The following is a 19,970-nucleotide window of genomic DNA, read 5'->3' on the forward strand; positions in this document are numbered from 1 at the left end:
GGCAGTAAGGGCTTTTACAGAGCAAAGAGGCAGCTGCTGTACCATGTCCAATCTGCGCTTAGGAGGGTGAGGGTGGAGGTAGCACAGCAAATGCAACAGCTGCTCGCATGCCGGCTCCGAGCGCAGAGAGGCTTTTGGGTATTGTAGCAGGTTGAGTGGAAACATACAGAATGACTTCGATGAATATATCAATTTGAAATTTGCAAAGACTGATATTGTGAGAGGGGGAAAGAGGAGATGAATTGGGAAAAGACAATGAGGAGAGCGGAGGAGGAAATGGACGACGGGAACATGTCCGCTGGGGAAATGCAAACGTTTAAGAGAAGATAAAGCATGAATGTCACACCAACTAGAACGGAGCTGAATGGCCTCCTCTCCTCAGGGAGAAAACCCAAACAAGGTGAGTTTGGTTGGCCACGTCTTTGTGTTCGTTAACTGGTATGATACAACAAGTAATGTCTTCCTTACTTGTTTTTATTCCTTTATTTCATTTGTGAACATGGATCTTGAGATTCATTTCACGTCTCGTTTTATACATGAACATATGCAGAGATGTAAAATGCCTGTATTTCGCCTGTATGCAGGACTTACAGAGGCAGGAAGGTATACAATCATCTTACCTGCATTCCCTGCAATGCCTCTGTATTCCTTCCTCTGTCAGTCACACTCCCACTTACAAAATCACGAAGACCATGACGATACAATCAATCAGAAGTTTTTTTTTTTACCATCGCTGTCCAACACAGAAGCCCTATTCTGGTGGAACATGACAGCTCTCACTCTTTCTTCCTCTGTGCCCTCACAAAGCTTTTTTTGTTTCATTTTCAATCCCGTATGCATCACTAGCATGAATGGTCCTTTGGAACAGTATTGGCAAAGCCTAGAACACAATGGAAATTCATCAACAAACTGGGTAAATCTCTCTATTCATTGTAAAGCTCCACCCTTGAATCTATTGGTCTAGGCTGTTCTTTGTCCTCCGTCTCTCCATCTCCTCATCATCTGCTTCCCTCTCTTTCACCTTGTTGAATTAGTTTTTGAAAAGAGATCATAGGTTGTATTACACATTTAAGCAGAGCTTTTCTCAAATTAAAAAGCCCACTCTGGTAATTATGTTGAAATGTATTTGTAATTGAGCAATAATTGGTAATAGACCTTAGATTATTCATTAATAAAACTTACAAACTGACTTGAATGGATTTCAACCCCCTGGACTTCAGGGTAAGCAAAGGATAACATAAATACAGCATGGTTTATCTTTGTATATTTCATTTTGTATGCGTGTGTGTATATATACATATATGTATATAAAAAAAGGGTCTTTATGTTGAGACTTGTCCTGTTTAATAGTCAGCAGATATTTGACTTTTTTAGCTTCCTTGTGAACTAGCTCAGCCTTGAGTGATTGTTGTGGGTCCACATGTGTGTGTCTCAGGCTACGGGGGGGGGGGGGGGGAAGTGTCTGTCTCACCTCCTCTTGCTTCTTTTCCAAACAATGTCTCATGTGTGTGTGTGTGTGTATAATATATACTGAATGTCTATATCATTTACATTAATAATATAAATCATCCGATACAAAAAAAAAACCTGAATTAGAAGACATAATCAAATATGTGGCGCCTCCATCTAACATTGTCAAAGATTCATGATGGTTGCAGTTTGTACCTTACACTGTAAACCCGAATAAGTTACCAGAACTCAAAAAAATTGAGGCAATCGATTGCCTCAATTTTTTTGAGTTGATCAACTTAAAAGTCAACATTTTCCAGAACTTAAAAGGTTGGATTACTTGATACTTGTACCTTTTGATAACAGTTTAATTAAAGTGTTCCATTTAGCTCAACTCAAATATTTGCAGTTAATATGACTTAGTTTTCTGTTAAGGCAACTCAATTATTTTCAGTTATTATTACTTAAAATGTCCAGTTTTCAAACTAATACGAATAAGTTCACAGAACTTAAAAAAATAAGTACACAACCACACCATTTCATGTTAACCAAACTCAATTTTTATTAGTTTGTGTTGTCATTGTTTTAAGTACACATTAGTCAAAAATGTTGCATGTGTTTACTTAAAAACCTGTCACTCGAAACTTAATATTTTTGAGGCAATCGATTGCCTCAAATACATTGAGTTCCACAAACTCATGAACACTTGCTATTGAACCGTATTTTCTTACCCACTCCCTTTTAGCACACAGCGGTATTAAAATGAAATAGAAAAATAAATCAACATTTATAAAATCAACAGAGACATATGCACTGGTCTGTTCAATATAAAGAGCTCAAATAAATTGTAATCAAAGTAATCAGAACAAATAAATACCAATGAAATTATTTTTCGTTACAGCTAAAAAAGAAAACTGTGCTTTTGGCTAATTCCTGAGTAATGCCGTGGTCACACCAAACATGACGCAAATTATTTGCGCGACAAGATTACATGCAAAATACATGCATAAGGCAACAGGGCAGCAATTTGGATGAAATTACAAAAACTCTATAGAACATTTCCCCTTAAACTTTGAACTAGCCTTTTATAAAGCTTTCCCTGCAGCCTTCTTTCAGATGAGTTTCTGCATCAAGTCATTCTTGAGGGTCTGCAACTTGGGTGACAGTTTACCACTTTCTAGACCAAGTAGAATCTTTTCAGTGAATTCAAAAGTGTTGGTCAGTGCTTTGGGGTAGCTGAGGTGTAGTGCATAGATCAGTCCAAAGATTACCAGGAAGGCATCGCCAAGTCGGGGGAGGCTGACCATGGCATCACTTTCAATGATGACAGAGATTCTCACAGGGTTGTAGTGAACTGGACTTGTGTCATGGTCACTGATGACAGTAAGGAGGCCCACTGCAACACCGTCAAGCTCTGGCTCATCAGACTAGTCCTGAATGAATGAAAAAGAGATACTAATCACAAACTAACACATGGAACAGAACAGATTACATATAATGTATCTTCCTTTAACCAAGTCCCATTGACGACCTATACCCCTTTTACAAGGGAGATCTTGGTCTTATTTCAAGAGGTGAAAAGCATAAGATCCATATTCTGCACACACAAATCTGCCAAATTACCAGAGAATCTAAGTGGTGTAAGAGACTGAAACCAAGTTAAAAGGACATTTACAGGAACAGGTTTTACTGAACATCTTATCACTTGCCAATACAGTTCCTTTGTAGTGAAGAGAAAGAAAACAGATCATACACAAACTGTACTAAACAAAGAAGTCCTAAAAGATAATAGTATTTTTGATAAACTATTTACATAATACACAGTATGATTTGTTAGTGACTTAAGGAGACTCACTGTGCAGGTTCTGAAAAATCCAGAAGCATCCTCGCACAGATACACAGGAAGGGCGTGGAGAACAGTAGTGCGCTTGGTGTGGATGTCATGGATTTCCTATTCAGATAAAAACAGAATTGTACCTACTGATTTTGAACAGTCCAAACAAAACGCATGTCCACAAATAACCTCTTCACATTATTAATGCAATCAAACAAATGGCAAACACAAAGTGGACTAATTGCAAAATACACAAAACTCATTAGTCATAGAACCTATGAAGTGTGTAATAATTTATTTACCTGTTCATTGTGGATTTTTAAAATTTCAAATAGAGCCTCTGCTGTCTTCCCAGTTTTTGATGCCTTCTGTTTGAATAAGGTCATCAGTCGAGGAAGATGGCGGTCAAGCTCAGCATAGAATGTGTTGGAGAGGTTCTGATTCGTAATCCGCTGGAACTCTGCATACAACTACATTGAAATAACAGTAGGATGAGAATACAGCAACACTTATACAAAAACTGTAACATTTGAAGACTCTAGCACACATTCATAAAGCAGAAAATAGGGGCCAAATGAGTTAGAATCACAATAATTTTCACTTAAGAGAGCTGATCCATATTACCTCATTCTCTATTTTGAGAGCAGGCCAGAGGTTCATGAGCTCGTTCACTGGTGGGCAGGACATCACTATAGTCTGTCGGCGTAGGGGAAATGTGGTCTCCATCATCTTTCTAATCAGGGGCAGGCTCTTCTCAGTCTTCGTGACTTCTTCAACAATTGTCTGCCTCAACTGCTCAAGGATTGAAGGATCCTTTCCTTGGGGAAAGTTGGGTAGGAAGTTGACTTCGGCTCGCTTGGGTCTTTTAATGTTGGAATGTGAAGATTCATTTTCAGGATTACTTCTACTTCTTTTTCCAGCATTAACAGTGACCTCCTGACATCCAGCCGTCTCATCTTGTTGCAGCCTATAGTGTCTAAATAACTGTATTCTGGAGGTGAAAGAAGCTGCGCACAACTTACACTTCCAGATCATTTTGGAACCAGCAACCTAAAAGGCAAAGAAAAGAAATGACAAAGTTCAGACCACCATCTAAAACTTTAAAAACGGAATTGCTTATACTTAATATAACAACAAGTTAGTTACTAGTAGCTTACCAAAACATGATCAATGACTACAGCTAACACTGCCTTAAAATGACATGTTTTCAATTAGTTTTATACAACGTTTATAGATGGAAAGTTCCAGCTTTACACAAAAATGAATGAACAGAATGACTTGCAAAAAATTAATAGAAATGCCACAGAACTGCGAGTCACGACAAGCTTGATGCAGAAACACGTGGCGCTGCTCCTGGACCAGCCGAGAAGCACGGGAGGCCGTTTTTTTTAACTAGCTAGCTAGATTGTTTGACTGAAAAGCGGTTTCAAGCACGCACCGTTAACTTATGTTAGCTAGCGTAGGTTCGTTAGCCGCCCTTTTCTCAGTTGAACAAGCTAGCTAGCTAGTGGAATACTATCCCCGTGCTCCTCGGCTGGTCCGAGATGCACAGTCAAGTAACGTTAGTTAGCGTAGTATGTTCGTTAGCTAGAGTGCGTTAGCGCGTACGTTAGCGCACACGTTTGCGAGTTCAAACCAGCAACCGCTGAAGTAGAACCACACAGGCAGAGAAGACTAAGTCCCAGTGAATGGAGCAGAAGTAACTAACGTTAGTAATGTCACTCGTACAACAAAGTCTGGAAAATTATTTAAATTAAATTGTTTTACGTTTGAGGATTGGCAACTGGCTGATTGTAACATAATTTAACTTCACACATTACATATATCAACTTATATATATAAACACCTATGATTTCACTCACCTTGAAAACAGTCTGAGCCGATGATGCTACCGAAGCCTGGTCCGAAAAGGCTCAAGGACGGAAAGGACGTCAACTTCGCCCGCCAACCACATAATGCACTTTGATAAGGGTCGCGACTACTTCCTTAATCAAGTTGACTTAAAATACACTAGCGTGTTAATTCAATTGAATTCATTTTCAGATTAGCGTTTTATTTGTCGTAGATATGTTACTAACTAGTAATGTTGTGTTATCACGACAACTTGAATACTTTGTTATACTGACAGAATAATATCCTAAAATAACAAACAAGTAAAAGCACATTTTACAGCGAGCTCACTGCTCAGAATTTAAAACGAGCTTCCCTAGAGAGAACATGGACTAGTGTAGGAAGTCAGTTTGAGCTTTAAAATGATCCCTGCAAGCAAAATGAATATATAGGCTACATTAAACTGATGACAATAAAAATGAATACATTTTGTCTTCCATTAATGTCTAATGCATTTCAGCATTTGCCCCAATCAAATTGTTACTGTTTTAATAAGCTATGATTGAACTGTATTTTTTAATGATCGATGTTACTTATTTGGTGAAGCACTTTGTGAGATTTGATTGTATTTTAGCATGTGCTATATAAATTAGTTTTTTTTTAAATCATCCCTATTTGAAAAAATAGAAATAACAGGACTTTATCATTCTTAGTATGACATTTCTTAATTCTATTAAGTTGTACTTAAGTTATATTTTTAAGTTATTGTTAAATAGTTCCATTAAATCAAAAAGTATTAGTTAAAATTACTCAAAAAAGAAGAACATGTTACACCAACATGACATAATTAAGTTAGTAGAACTTTTTCAAAAATTTGAGTATACACTACTTAATCTATTTAATTACTTTGGACGTTCGGGTTTACAGTGTAGAAGCTTCATCAGATTGTATTTCAGTGAATTCTTGTTTGAGATTTTCAAATGTTTCTCTTTGAATAGCACAACCATAATCCTCCAGGAACTATTTCAACTCTGCTCTTTCATTTAAAAATGCTCACTGCTACTGAGAGACTGCCTGGCTTGTCTGAGAAATCTTGTGCCTCAAGCAGGAGATGTTATTGCACCTCCAATGACATATTGAATTTAATATTTCTTTAGCATCAATAGGCAGCCCTTTTATTGAGGGTTTTGTCACACCATGCTGGAGGCTGTTGACAGTGCATTGTTAAATCATAATAGGTCCATTTCCAAACTGTCATCGCAGTCTAAAAATCTTCAATCCTTTGAGCAGCTAAAAGCTTTTTTATTCACAATTTATTTTATATTTCATTTATTTATTTCAGGTTTTGCTTATCAGCCATAGTGTCTATAGACTGATGGACCAAACGGTATTCATTGGTGTCCCAAAAGGTTTATTTGTAGGACAACAATGCTTCTGTATTTATTTTTTATCGACTACCTCTTTTGTTTTAGACTGCAGTAGAGTTGTAATACAAAAAAAAGTCTCTACCAAACCTGGCAGGGCTCTGAGGTGGTAAAAAGTATAATTTTACATGCAACATTTTGAAAAGAAAAAGGGTCCGTATTCAATGGGCAAGATGACACACAACCTAAGGACCACAAACACACACTAATATTGGCACAGAATATAAACCATTAGTTATTATTTTGTTATTATTACCAAAATCAATAATTAAAAACATAAAAGCTGGAAAATTAGTCAAAAACTCATGAATATAGAAAAACAATAGTTTCCCTCATCTGTTTGTTCTTCTCTGCCAATTGAAATTGGCTTCATTGAAACCAAATCAAATGTTTTCCCAGAGAAAAATGAACAACTTCCAGCACAATGATAATGACAAACACACACAAAATGCACTATTGCTTGTCTATTTAATGAGGTATATTCTTATGATTCCGTAATTCAATTAATCTGTGAGCAGAAGACACACATTTGTTTGGTGTCACTCATTATTTGGGTACATGTGTTGACCTGAATAAACTAAATAACAAAACCTTATAATATGTATGTATATATATATATATATATATATATATATATATATATACATATATAATATGTGTATATATATATATGTGTATATATATATATATATTATGTATGTGTATATATATATATATATATATGTATGTATATATGTATGTGTATGTATGTATATGTATGTATGTATATATATATATGTTTATATGTATGTATGTATATATGTATGTATGTATGTGTATATATATATATATATATATATATATATATATATATATATATGTTTATATCTATGTATGTATATATATATATATACATACATGCATATATATATAAATGCCTCACAGACATAATCAAGTAAAAGGTATTATTAAAAAATCTTCAAAAAATGTAATGTTCAATGAAATGAATTTGCAGAGAGACCCGAGGAGAAACATTTTATTGCCAACCATGTGTGGGTGTACATGTTTAGCGTTTGCGAGGTCAACACATTGTGTGACGGGGTGAACTTCCTTTTGAAGCAGTAGTTTCAGAGATGATGACGAATTCCCTCGTCATGGAGAGGTCAACTGGCGACTGTCCCTTTACGTGACACCATAGCAAATGCAAGGTTATACACATAGAACAGTCACATACAAAGTACCAATCACCATGACTTTGAAGGGTCCATATACACCCAAACACACACACACAATAAAACCATTTGTCCCTGTGCTGATGCAAAGAGTAGGAGAGTATTTCTCAGGCATTTGTATTTTTTAGGACCGTTGTAATTTTCACATAACCTTTAATATCAGCCATCACACCCAGAGTGGGAGGAGAGAGATAGAGAGGGGGAGAGGAGGGAGTAAAACAGGTGAGGAAATGGCAAAGTTGTGTGCTGAAGGGATTCACACAACTTGTGTGCTTTTGGTTGTCCTTGGCCTTTCTGAACCGTGTGGCTACATAAGTCTATATGAGGGTCAGTGTCGAGACAATCACACTCGTTTTAAACACGTCAAATTATTCAACGTAATCAAAGGATTTTCATTCGAATCATGAAGTGACAAATATAAAGGGGAGCTTCACATCATACACTGATTTTGGAATGTACAAAACAACAAACACATCCATGTGACGAGTTTGAAATCTTATTGGTCCATGCTTCATTTACTCATAGTTTTCCCTTGATATGAAAAAGAGCTACACTTTTATATCGTGATACAAACCTCAACCCTCTATTCATAAATGTATGCAGGATGACTTACTACTCCAAATGTAGTTCATTCATAGGAGGAGGGGCGACTTGAGTTATGTCATTGTGGAAATTTCCAACCTCATACTGCAAGTCTTCAAAATCCATTTAGGAGGCAACTGCCTTATTGAAATTATTGCCTGCATCAACAGGATGCAGTTCGCTCACAAAGTCAAGCTACCTTAACAGCTCCCTCGCGGCCCAGTGCCAGCCACTGCATGAATAGCATCTTTTTCTTTATCTCCTCCTCTCCTCTCCACCTCTCTCCCTCCTCCACTGCACTTCTTATCTTTCTACCTTGTAATCTGTTGCCAAATACAGCCGAGGTAGTGAATCCGTCATTCAATATTTATTTATTGCCTTTATGTTTGGTTTCCCCCGGTTGGAAAAGTAAGCATTGTTGATCTGCTCGCTCGCAGTGGTCGTTGGCTGTTATTAGCTATTAATGCAAACTCGCCACGTCCGCCATCCGTTTATTCATATCATAATCATATCAAAATCAGGAAGCTTTTAGTTTCATTAGCTGTAGCTTAAAAGTGAAGGAGATCAATATTCCTGTCAAAAAGAGGAACACAGCACTGAAAGAGCCAATGTTTATATGGGAATTGCCCATATAATATAAATCAGTCTTTCCCCAACCATTAGCCATGGATCTTATTGTATTTCAATTAGGATGCGGGTTTTTAGTCCTTCTGTTGGAATCTGAAGAATCAATATGTGCTTTTGGCTGCATGATGCACCACCATTAAGCTATATATACATTCATGGTGGTGAATGATTTCTCCATCCATTGCTGACAATGATAACAGAAAGAAAGAAAACCATATGTGCCTTTCCCACATCCACCATCTCTAGCTGTCTTCATGAAATGACAGCTGTAGAAGCCAAATAAGTCAAATTATTGGTCAGGTTAATACTATTTTTAAATGATGCTTCTAAATTGTAATATTGTTAATTTTGAGAAGTCATTGAAATTAGGATGGAGTCTGTCCTCCATCATAGACATTCTTAGTTGACTTTGACGTCAAGCTGCAAAACAGAATTTTGTGGTATAAAAACAATGGCAATAAAAAACATTTAACCTTTTCAACTTTCATGAGATTTCATCAATTTACTGATAGGCTCATTTAATCTACAGATGTGTATTGAACCAAAGCACTACTAATTATTGTGTTTACCAGAGATATGATCATAGGTTTCTTGGAAATAAGTAACTCCTCATGAAAAAAGAACAAAACATACAACAGAAATATGCTACGATAAAGAAACAAATTAGCAGTGAGTTAACTCCTCAGCTGAGAAGGGAAAGATCCTGCTGCTAAAATCTCATTTCAATCTATGCAGATGTCAGATGTTCTGCAACTGTTCTCTGCAGGGCGTCTCAGCGGTGCCACTGCAGCGCTTATTGTCATTTCAAGTTTATTTGTTGTTATTAGTTAGGTAATCGGTCTTCCCAACACATTCCATTGTTAGAAAGCCCCAAACTATTATGCAGCCTGCTGCAGCAGAATGTGAGACCAGCTGTGGACAGACACACATGTGTACTCTGACACGCACACACATGAGATGTTGGGAGATGACAACAGAGAATGAATGATCATTTTTCCAATCTAAAAGTTTAAATCCAACAATGACTTGTTATTGGTGAAGATACAGTGAACAGGATATGGCTACGAGGAGGCTGAATGATGTGCCATCCCAGGAGGAGACATATTAACCTTTCCAAAGTACCGGGCTGTGCTTTTTTCCCTCATCGTCCACACTTGTCTCCGACGTGCGAGCCCAGACCCGCATCCCGAATCACCTCTGACTGACAAATGACAGCAGGGAGTTTCCCCGCTGCTCAGCTCGCTCCACACGAACCTCTCCCCCGAACAGAAAGCACAGACAATCACAAAGGGAACAAGTTGACAAGTGCGGTTAACATCACCTTGCTTTCACAAACAGCTGTGTCCCACTTCACCTCTGCGGTCCGAGAGACAGTCCGAGTGACAAAAGACAGAACGGGTCGCATGCGTCCTCACACTTTTTTTTTTTGTATCTGCTTCACCGCTGTCACCTTCAGTCCGTCTTGTTGTGAAACAAACCAAAGTAGTTTTTTCAATGGCGAGAGAAAGGACGGATGTCAATGTCAGATGAGGGATTACCGTACTCAAATGATTCCCAAAAATGCTCACTGACTCAAGGTGTTGGGAGGTGGGGGATGTCCAATCACTTAAAAGTAGCCTGTGGCAAGGCCTTATTGAATTGTTTCTTCAAAGCTATTAACCGAGTGTAATTTACAGGTTTTTACTCTCTGAGACAATATTAAAGCCTGCAGAGTGTGTAGAAAAAGACCTTGGTTCTCCTCAGCCTATTTGGGGTGTAAGTGATGTAAAAATGACATGACCATCCTCAGGAAGTAGTGGCGGGTTCTCTGTCAGTGTTTTTCTTGCTTCAGTGCCTCCTATCCAGCCCATCTCGGTTGCAGAATAAGACCCAATCGAAAACCGGCTGCAACACTGATGTCAGACGGAGGAACAGAATAGCTCTATATAAGCATGTTGGATCAAATGTTCTCGCCGCCCTCAATGCTCTAAAAAGAGAATGTCGTGTCTGGTGTTAAATTGCTGGTAATGTGAGCCGGGGTTTAACGCTCACAACTGTTGTAGCTGTGGATGCAAAAGCTGAGCATCTATAATACAGAAATGGCTGACTGGAATCTGTGGGCTGGAGGGAAATTTGTGGTTTAATGGTATGTCATATAATTATTAAATTTAGCGGCAAGAGAATGAGAAGAAAAAAGCAATAGCATACATTCATCGGCCACTTTATTATGTACACCTTGGTAGTAAAAGATTGGACACCCTTCTGCCTTCAGCTGTTGCTGCAGATTTGTCGGCTGAACATCTATGATGAGAATCTTCCACCCCATCCCAAAGGTGCTCTATTGCATTGACGTGTGGTGACTGGAGGCCATTGGAGTGCAGTGAAGTCTTTGTCATGCTCAAGTAACTAGTTTGAGATGATAAGAACGTTGTGGCTTTGTGGAAGTAGCTATCAGAAGATGGATTACTGATCATAAAGGGAGGGACATGGTCAGCAACAGTACCCTCGTTTAAACAATGCTCAAGTGGTACTAAGGGGACCAAAGTGCGCCAAGAAATTATCCCCAACACCATCACAACAGCAGCAGCCTGGACCGTTGATACAGGAAAGGATGGATCCATGCTCTCCTGTTTGGTTATTAGAGTTACTGTTGCCTTTCCATCATCTCCCACCAGTCTGCCCATTGCATACATTTTTAAAAGCAAATGGCACAGCGAGAGCAGTTCAGCCCACTCATTCATGTTCTGCATTAGCTTGAAAGTCTGAACTGGGACTATTTAAACGGTGACAAGTGAGAGTGCTAATATTGACTGCCTGATATTCAGCGCGGCTGCAGTCATCCATTTGCCTTCCTAACACGGCAATCACATTTAATCCATAATTCATTTGTGTTGCTCAAATTGCATTTAATGTGCTACACACAGCTTTTCTGCAGCACAAGCGTTTTGTTATTCACCTCAAATCAAACATGTTGTTGTTAGTAACATTTCAAATTGGACTCGGGTCAAATGTTTTCACCACAAAAATGTCATCCAAAGTACGAGGTAAATCTACAAATAATGTAATAACGTTTTTGAATGGACTACAGAATCTTTAGCAGCGTACCTACAGCAATGCATCAACTACAAAAGATTGTAACACTAATTAGGTTTCATTGAAAAGCTAAAGGAAACCTTTAAACAGTAATATAGTGACTGCAACTGAGTTCCGATGCTGGCGGCCAGACTCTCCATTTCAGGGATCTAAATTGCTCCAGAAACAGGTGTCTGGCACTGAGTACAAATAGCCTCAAATTGCTACATAAAGCATTTTCAAACTGAGCTGAGTGAGCAAAGTTTTTCTGTCTTGACTGCTTTCTTTTTTTTTCCGCCACTGTCACAAACAACTGGACACTGATTTCTTAGTCTCGGTCAAGACAGTGACGGAGACAGTCAGGGGCGAAATCTACTCCTTGCACATCAATCCTTCTCCGCCATCACCTGTGTGGACTAATGATATCAAAATAGAGTCAATGTTTGCTTGAAATCCCTTCATGTTGCATGTGTGATGTGCCGCTGTGGGCCATTTATTAAATCAGGAACTCCCCACGGTGCTGCAGATACAACGCCTATTTAAAGCCGGGCTTTTGTCGGCCCCCAATCAAGTCGCTTAATTGTGCAACTGCAGAATAGCGGAATAAAACCGCTGCGTGCTGCAGCATTAGTTTGATCCGATTCATATAGTGAGGGGCATTGTCAGCACGCAAACCTCCACTGAGATACTGACAGATAAGATCTGGACCTCACATTATATTTTTTATGGTGTTCGGGAGGCAATACCAAGTGATTTATTGTATGCGGCCCACCACTTTGGATGTTTCAGTAGAAAACTGACGTGTCGTGATGGACAACATATGCAGCCGGAGTCTGCCTGGCTGTATCGCTCACGCACGGGGAGGAAAAATAAACCAGGTGACCCTGCGCTCATCCCGTCCCTGCTAGCCGGTCTGTGACTGGCGTGATGGGTTGTGGGTGACAGATCATCCCTGCTGGATTTGGTGGCCACCAGCTCCCCTGACTGCCAATCACTCGCCTCTGAAGGGCTCCCACACAGAGAGCACGCCTTCTACCACTTTTGGGAATGTTTCTGAGTGACAAGCATAACAAAAACAAATCTGCTTTTAATGTATAGGGTCCAAATTGATCCGTTGCCAGGAGACGAGCGAGATAAAATAAGGGAACATAGTCAACTATCTTTAGCGTGCAGGACTCTTCAAATGTTTGAGTGACACACACAGGGAGAAGTGACAAAACATGTCGGGCTTCATCCATCATGTATTTTTTTCTGTCCGTCACTTCTGTCCACTGGTTGAAGCTGCCAAAGGCAAGTAGTTATTTATTTATTTGTTCTGTCTGTCTGACAAGTTGAAACCGCGCAATGTATCTCCTCACAGATCTTCTGTCCATCAGGGGAGTATAATGCGTCCCAAAAGGACTTACTTTGAACTAAAAAAGATATATGTTAAATAATGCTAACTCTAGCTATTACGCTAAAAATACACAACAACATCAATGATAAGTGACAGTGGCTTTCTCGAGGGAAAGTGAGTGCTTCTGATTTTTTAAATCCGATGCCAACTACTTGGTCACTTGTCAGCTTGGAAATGACATGACCTGAATATCAAACAGAGTGGAAACGATCATGACTCGCTACATAGCTGACAAATCACCGTGCATGTTTGTGGGTGCTCGTCCATCCGTCCGTTGATATCACAATAAATAATTTGTCTGTGGATGTGACAGAAAGGAACCCACCTAAGGAGAAAACATTTTGTCAATATATGACCTCGATCAGCGATGTACAGGAGGTCATGAGATGGCTGACCCTGTTTCCTGTTATCAACTTAACCTCCAACAGGGGTTGAAGAAAACATGAACTTGCAAGTTAGGAATTGGGAAATATTGTTCATTAACATGTCTGGCTACGTTGCACTGACAACCTTTCCCTTTGTCCAAGATTTGTTCCAAATTATCTCATCGGTTCAGTTGTTTAGAGATTTAGTGACCATGACAGCCAGTGCATTATTTTATTTTGGTGACACAAATGGCGTGCATTATTGCATCTTGATTATTTATGGTTATCAAGTTAGTTATGCAGGGCTGTAGTTGACTATGTCTTCAAGTTTTTTTTTAGGGGGGTGGTGTGGGGGGGGCTGTTGTGTTAAGTGGCTGCATGCATTGCATCACTGTGTGGTTGGAATGTTGTTAATGAATGAGCACTTTTTAAAATATCAAGTGGCAGCAAAAAAAGCAAGTAAGCAAGTCAAGCCTTTGGTCAAGAGTAGCCGAGTAGTAGTTGAAATTGTTCACAAAAAAGTGAAATTGAAAATTAAATAAAAGTCAAATTTCTCTTGCAGTGTAGCAAAGTAGAGTGTGTTTCAAATCTATTGCCTGCCATCAGCTCAAGCGTGTGGCAGCAGTATGCACACAACATGTGTGACTTATGTAGGCTGTATTCACTTTTCTGTGTGAATCTAAATGTGTTTGAGCGCAGTTTTCCTCTGTACAGTAACTTGTATATCATCTTTGTAAGTGAGGCTAAGTGATTGTGTGATGGTGTGTTTGTGTGTGTATGCTTTCAGCCTACAACACAAGAGTATTGTTTCTATGCAGTCAGTCACTGCAGGCAGCCATTGGCTAAACAAAAGTATAATTGAGAGGCATGGAGAAAGATGTGGTAGGAGGGAAGAAGAGATGAAAGAAAAGAGGAAGATGTACACATGGGAGACGAGGGGAAGAAAAGGCAAGATGCAGGAAGTTGGATAAAGACAGAGAGAGCATCAGGGTAAGAGAGGTGGAGAGAAAGAAAGGGCATCAATAGCAAAGAGAGCTGGAGCAGGAACTCAAAAGTGAGACTGGGAGAGATAGAGACGGAAAGTGAGGGGGGCGATGCTCCGAGGGGCCTGGCTCCGTACATCATGAAGGGTGAGTCATGAGCATTCAAGACATGCTTACACTCTCACACACACAAATGTGTGTGTGTGTATATATATATATATATATATATATATATATATATATATATATATATATAAACTCCCAGACTGGCCAAGCCGACGTAGTGACTTGTCATTCAGGAGTTATGCACGCACCGAAGCATACCCCCCTTTATGGTGTATCTCACTCCAAATGGGACCATCATTTACTAAATTAACATCATAATGTAATAAAGACAACTTAAAACTTGAGACCAGAACTGAGGTAATAAATGAAGTAACAAGATTTTTTCACAGACCCCTCGGCTGGTTATTTGGAATACTGCATATTCAAGGCCCCTGTACAAGCTTCTCTCTTAAACACAGCGAAAACAAAAAAGACTGAAGGACTCCCTGTAAACAGTGGGAGTTTAGACAGAGCGTATGTTATTAGCAGCTCTTCAGTTTGATCCTTGTGGATCCAACCAAACTCTTGCTGTATGACGTATTTCCTCGGGCTCAGGTCAGTCGGCTTTAGCAGCGCTTTGCCGAGCCATGGCGATGCATTTCAACTACTGCCTCAAAGCAGGGTCGACCACAGATGACCTGTGATGGTGACCTTCTCTTAGCTGAAACTAGTGTGGGTCTGAGGTAGAGAACAGAAAGAACACTCTCCTTTTAGTCTTATCAGGATTTTTCTACATTCTGGCTGAATTGCTGTTGTTTGTAGTCACTCTAGTTGTTCATCAGCCTTATTTACATTTTCACTGATTGCCTTTAACTATTTTATTGTTAATCATTTTTCCTCCTTAAGCATCATTATTAAGGAACCGGCTGATTAATTTTCTTTTGGGTTTTCCCAGCTCTAAACTTACCCCCCCCCCCTCTAGCATGTACTAAAAGAAGACATAGGTTTTATATCTTGTAAAACAAAGTAAAACAAAAGTTTGAGACAGTCTGATTATGAAGTTACTATATTTCTGTCATTGTTTGGTCACATTGAAATGTAACAAGGCGGTGGAAATATCTTCGACATAACAATCTGTTGTGTAAAAGTGCACAGCCTTGCAGGCTTAACATAAGGGCTGCAGGATGGCTTTTTTTTCAGATTCTGCTACTGTGACTTCCCTAAAAGGCCCATAACACAGATTGATGACACTAACAATTTTAAAACGGTTCATGATTTCTGCTGCAGAACATCCTTCTTTTTTCTTGTATTTTCCTCTCGCCTCCCTGGGTACCAAAGAATGGCGATGGAAATGAAATGATGCCAAGACTTGTATGCAAACCCATCATTAGGGAGGCCAATAGAGATACTGTATCTCGTCTCTTCTTCTGTGGGTCAACGTAGGACTTTTGTTCCCCTAGTGGGGGGGTTCGCCCTGTTATGGGGCCTCTGCTCAGGAAATTGCATGCACATACTAAACATGCTGTATCTCAGCCACTACAAGATCTATCTGGAAAGTGATTCTATAATAAAAGGGAACACCTGGGATGCAGATGTGTACATATCAGTATTTGTGTGACTGGTTAACTCTAAATAAAGATTGATTAAGATGGATAAAGAACAGATTTGCCTGAAAGTACAGGGTATGGATCCCTTTAAAACATGGATATATTAGGCATGAATCTCTAAGTCACGGGGCAGTGGAAAGTTCAGATTTGTTCTGCTTCCCTCTATCAAAGTAAGAGAGGTTTTAGTACAGGCCTCACAGGAGAGATACAAAGGAGTTTTTTTTCTTTCTTTTTTTTTGTGTCTCAGCCAATCCTTTGCCAATTTTACCCCTCCAACCCCTCCTTTTGATCCTCAGAGCCTATGGGATTCAGGAAGCCTCACATGGAGAATAGTGCGAAAGTTCCCCCAGAGACTCAGAACAGGTCCTCATGGTTTGTGAGTTACCCAGCATGTCAGGTGAGCATTTATCACTCAGAAAACCACAGGAATAATGCATTTTGAAATGCATTTTTTTTTTATGAAAACGCCAAAGGTGAGGAGCATTCAGGATTGAAATGCGAGTGATTTGTGTGTCTGGTGTTTGTTTTTCCAACTCGGGGAATGTTTGCCTGTGAGATATCGCTGTAATCAGGGTGCAATTGGCTTGCTTTATGCCATCACGGTTTCTCTGTGAGCATCTAGCTTCAATCACTCCTCAAATGAACCGGAGTGAGCTCAGTCTAGGCAAAATTTGCATTTGATATATTTGATATCCTCTTTTAATTGTTGTTGGAGTAGTTTGAGTGCCTTTTTTATTCAACGGTATGTGGTAAACTTGATCAGAACTCTCAATAACAATCAGATGCTGTTCGTTTTCAAAAGAGATTCTCTCTAAGGCACCGGTGGTACTTTTTTGCATTGCTCTATTTACTTAACTGCAGTTAGGAAAAAACATGTCCAGTATTTCATTGAAGTTCTGTCAGAATTTGAAGTGACTATGTAAATGTAAATGCTAAATACCACACATGAAAGTTAAAGCGCCCCCTACTCCTGTAGGGGAAGCAGTAACAGTCGATTGTTACACGGTTGGCTTGAAAAGCCCACAGCATTTGCAATCACGTACGGGCACATCAAGTACTTGTTATTCATACATGATGCCAAATAACATCAGCGGGTCAAAACCATTCTCTTTACTTCACTGAGAAAGTCAAATTCCTCACTCTGGAACTCCTCCTGTGGGGTCTGTTGGAAAGTTTGTTCTTTGGGCTGACCTTGCAATGTTTGTGTCAATTGCTGTCTTTTGTTTATCCATCAATCCCTCTGTCTGACAATATCCCCTTCTATCTGAAATAAACATTATGCCAGCAGGTGTAGCTCTCTGTGTCAAAAATTGAAAAGAAATTGGATGCAAGTTTCTCACTGTTTGGTGTCTTTATCATCCGTATCCATCGAATGAAAACACCTGGTCACCAGGGTCCTACCCAAATGGCGTGTATGCTGGTCGCCGTATACGGTTGGCTATTGTGGTGAATCCTGTCTTACTTGTACTGAATTGCTGGGACATCAACAGTTGCTCAGGCTTCAAAGTGCAATTGCAACACTACCGATTGCTTGTGTGGCTTCCACTATAGGACTTTAGGAAAGATGGTACCCTGGTAATCTGGCACGAGCAAGCCTCTACTGCACAGATCCAAAGAGAGCCTGTGTTCCACCTCAACACCATACAAGTTCAGCCTGGCCTCCTGTCCAATGTTTCTAAACCAGCAAACAGTTTGACGTGTGTTAATATGCCTGGAGTCCTCTGAGGACAGGGGAGTGCAAAGCAGAGGAAATTAACAGGAGTGCTGATGCTTGGGTGTAACGGGCAAATCTTTCTTTTCTTTTTTCCTTTGTTTCCCCAAATACAGAACTGAGTACGGTGATCCCCAATAAGACATCAAAAATAATAATTAGGCTGGTTCATATTTCCTATTTCCCTTTCAAAGAAGGCCATTTTGCCTCATTATCCTGATCCCATGTACGATGTCTTGACATCACATTTAAAGTCTGCTGTACCAAGCTCGCAATGTAACGGTTGAGCAATTTTTCCTTTGCAATGTACCATCCAGCCCCTGTGACCATGTGGAACTAAGATAGATTATCGACGGAAGGGAAGCATTCCCCCGTTGAGACACAAGCAACTCCTCTGCATCCAGGACGCAAACAGATCTATAAACACACATACAACTCGAGTTGTATAACTGCTACTTCAACACAAGCTATCTGAAGATGATAAGCCTGTTCTAAACCAGATTAGGCATAGTTTGCTCTGTTAATTGGTTGCTATGCCATCTAGGGATCGGTCATGTCTACACGCTGATACTATACGTGTTAGAACACAACAGACCCACAATGGCCTCATTGGTTTTGCTGCAATGTGATTAAGAGATAAGATGCCTAAGAAGCGACGTCAATCAGACTCAGTTGGTAACAGCAGTTCTCTTGTTGTGTAAGGAAAGTGAGATGGTGCAACTCATGAGAAGACCAGAAGATTAATGTGCTCATATACGCATCGTCCACGGGGCATCACCTCCCTTCCCGTTATGCCACAGCGAGTGTGATTGAATACACTTTCTGAACAAATGAAGGGAATCCCCATTAGACAGCAATAGATAATAAACGTCAAGCTACCCTCCTCTACAAAGACAAAAGAAGTACGGGAATTCCCAACGTTACCACCGCTCCTTAATACTTCTTATCATCAATCATCATCATCATTTGTCATCTGTATCTAGAAATATCCTGTCTTCTGCAATTAAAATGTTTTCTGTATCTTTTCTTTGAAATGTCAAGACAATAAATGTGTCCTCCTCAAGAAAAAAAAGGTCCATTCGACATATTGCATAACATCAGACATAAAATGTCAAGATTCACCAATGAATCAGTGGTCGGGAGATATAGTACCTTATTTCTAAAATAGGGTTTTATCCCTGCATCCATCTACTTCTTTAGCGCTGTAAGTGTTTTACACTGTGTCGTGATGAAAAATACTGAAAAGAATGAACCCCCAGAATACAGCAATTTGCATGCCAATGAAAAGATGTGATTAAAAAGAGATGAGCTCTGGCTTTTTTCTTTTTTCTTTATGTTAACACGCATTCACTACTTCTTTGTTTACTCCGATAGGTAGTCGAATTTGGTTGGTTACGTGCAAAGAAGAGTTTATTTCCTGTAACCTGCCAGCTCATAGCTGAGGTGAAAATGGCCGGGGATTCCTCCATGTTATTTTGATCTTGAAGATTAACTACAGAAGATCAAGTATAGTGGAGATTTACTGTACGGTGGAAAACCTTCTAATATCTTTTAGTGTGTTGGACAAAGATTGAAATATCTACCTTACAACAACTGCTCTAAAGAGAAAGTTTGAAAATAATAACAATGGAATATTGAAGTTCTACCATTTAACAGCTAGGTCTACGTTTGTGTCTGCATGGGTAACTGCTGGTGAGCTTTGGAGGTCTGGCTTGATCCCCAGTGTCACGGTGTGGTTTCACTTCCTGTTGTATTTTGTAGTTTTCTGCCACTCGTGTCCCCGGGTAACTTCACTTCCTGCCTTGTCCTGTCATCCCCTGTGATCGTCTAATAGTTTCCACCTGTGTCCAATCAG

General features: G+C 39.5%; 1 protein-coding gene and 1 long non-coding RNA gene across 2 annotated transcripts in view; both read right to left on the bottom strand.

Moving 5' to 3' along the window:
* LOC120825454 (zeta-sarcoglycan) overlaps positions 1-19,970 on the bottom strand; it is a 258,783-nt gene that overhangs the window by 83,914 nt on the left and 154,899 nt on the right. The window lies entirely within an intron of this gene.
* LOC144383356 (uncharacterized) lies at positions 1,987-5,133 on the bottom strand. Its single transcript, XR_013450721.1, has 4 exons — positions 3,908-5,133; positions 3,586-3,753; positions 3,305-3,400; positions 1,987-2,882 (listed from the first exon to the last, which is right to left on the bottom strand). It is a non-coding gene; the product is annotated as an uncharacterized LOC144383356 (long non-coding RNA).

This window comes from Gasterosteus aculeatus, chromosome 9, assembly GCF_964276395.1.
Source record: "Gasterosteus aculeatus chromosome 9, fGasAcu3.hap1.1, whole genome shotgun sequence".
NCBI lineage: Eukaryota > Metazoa > Chordata > Actinopteri > Perciformes > Gasterosteidae > Gasterosteus > Gasterosteus aculeatus.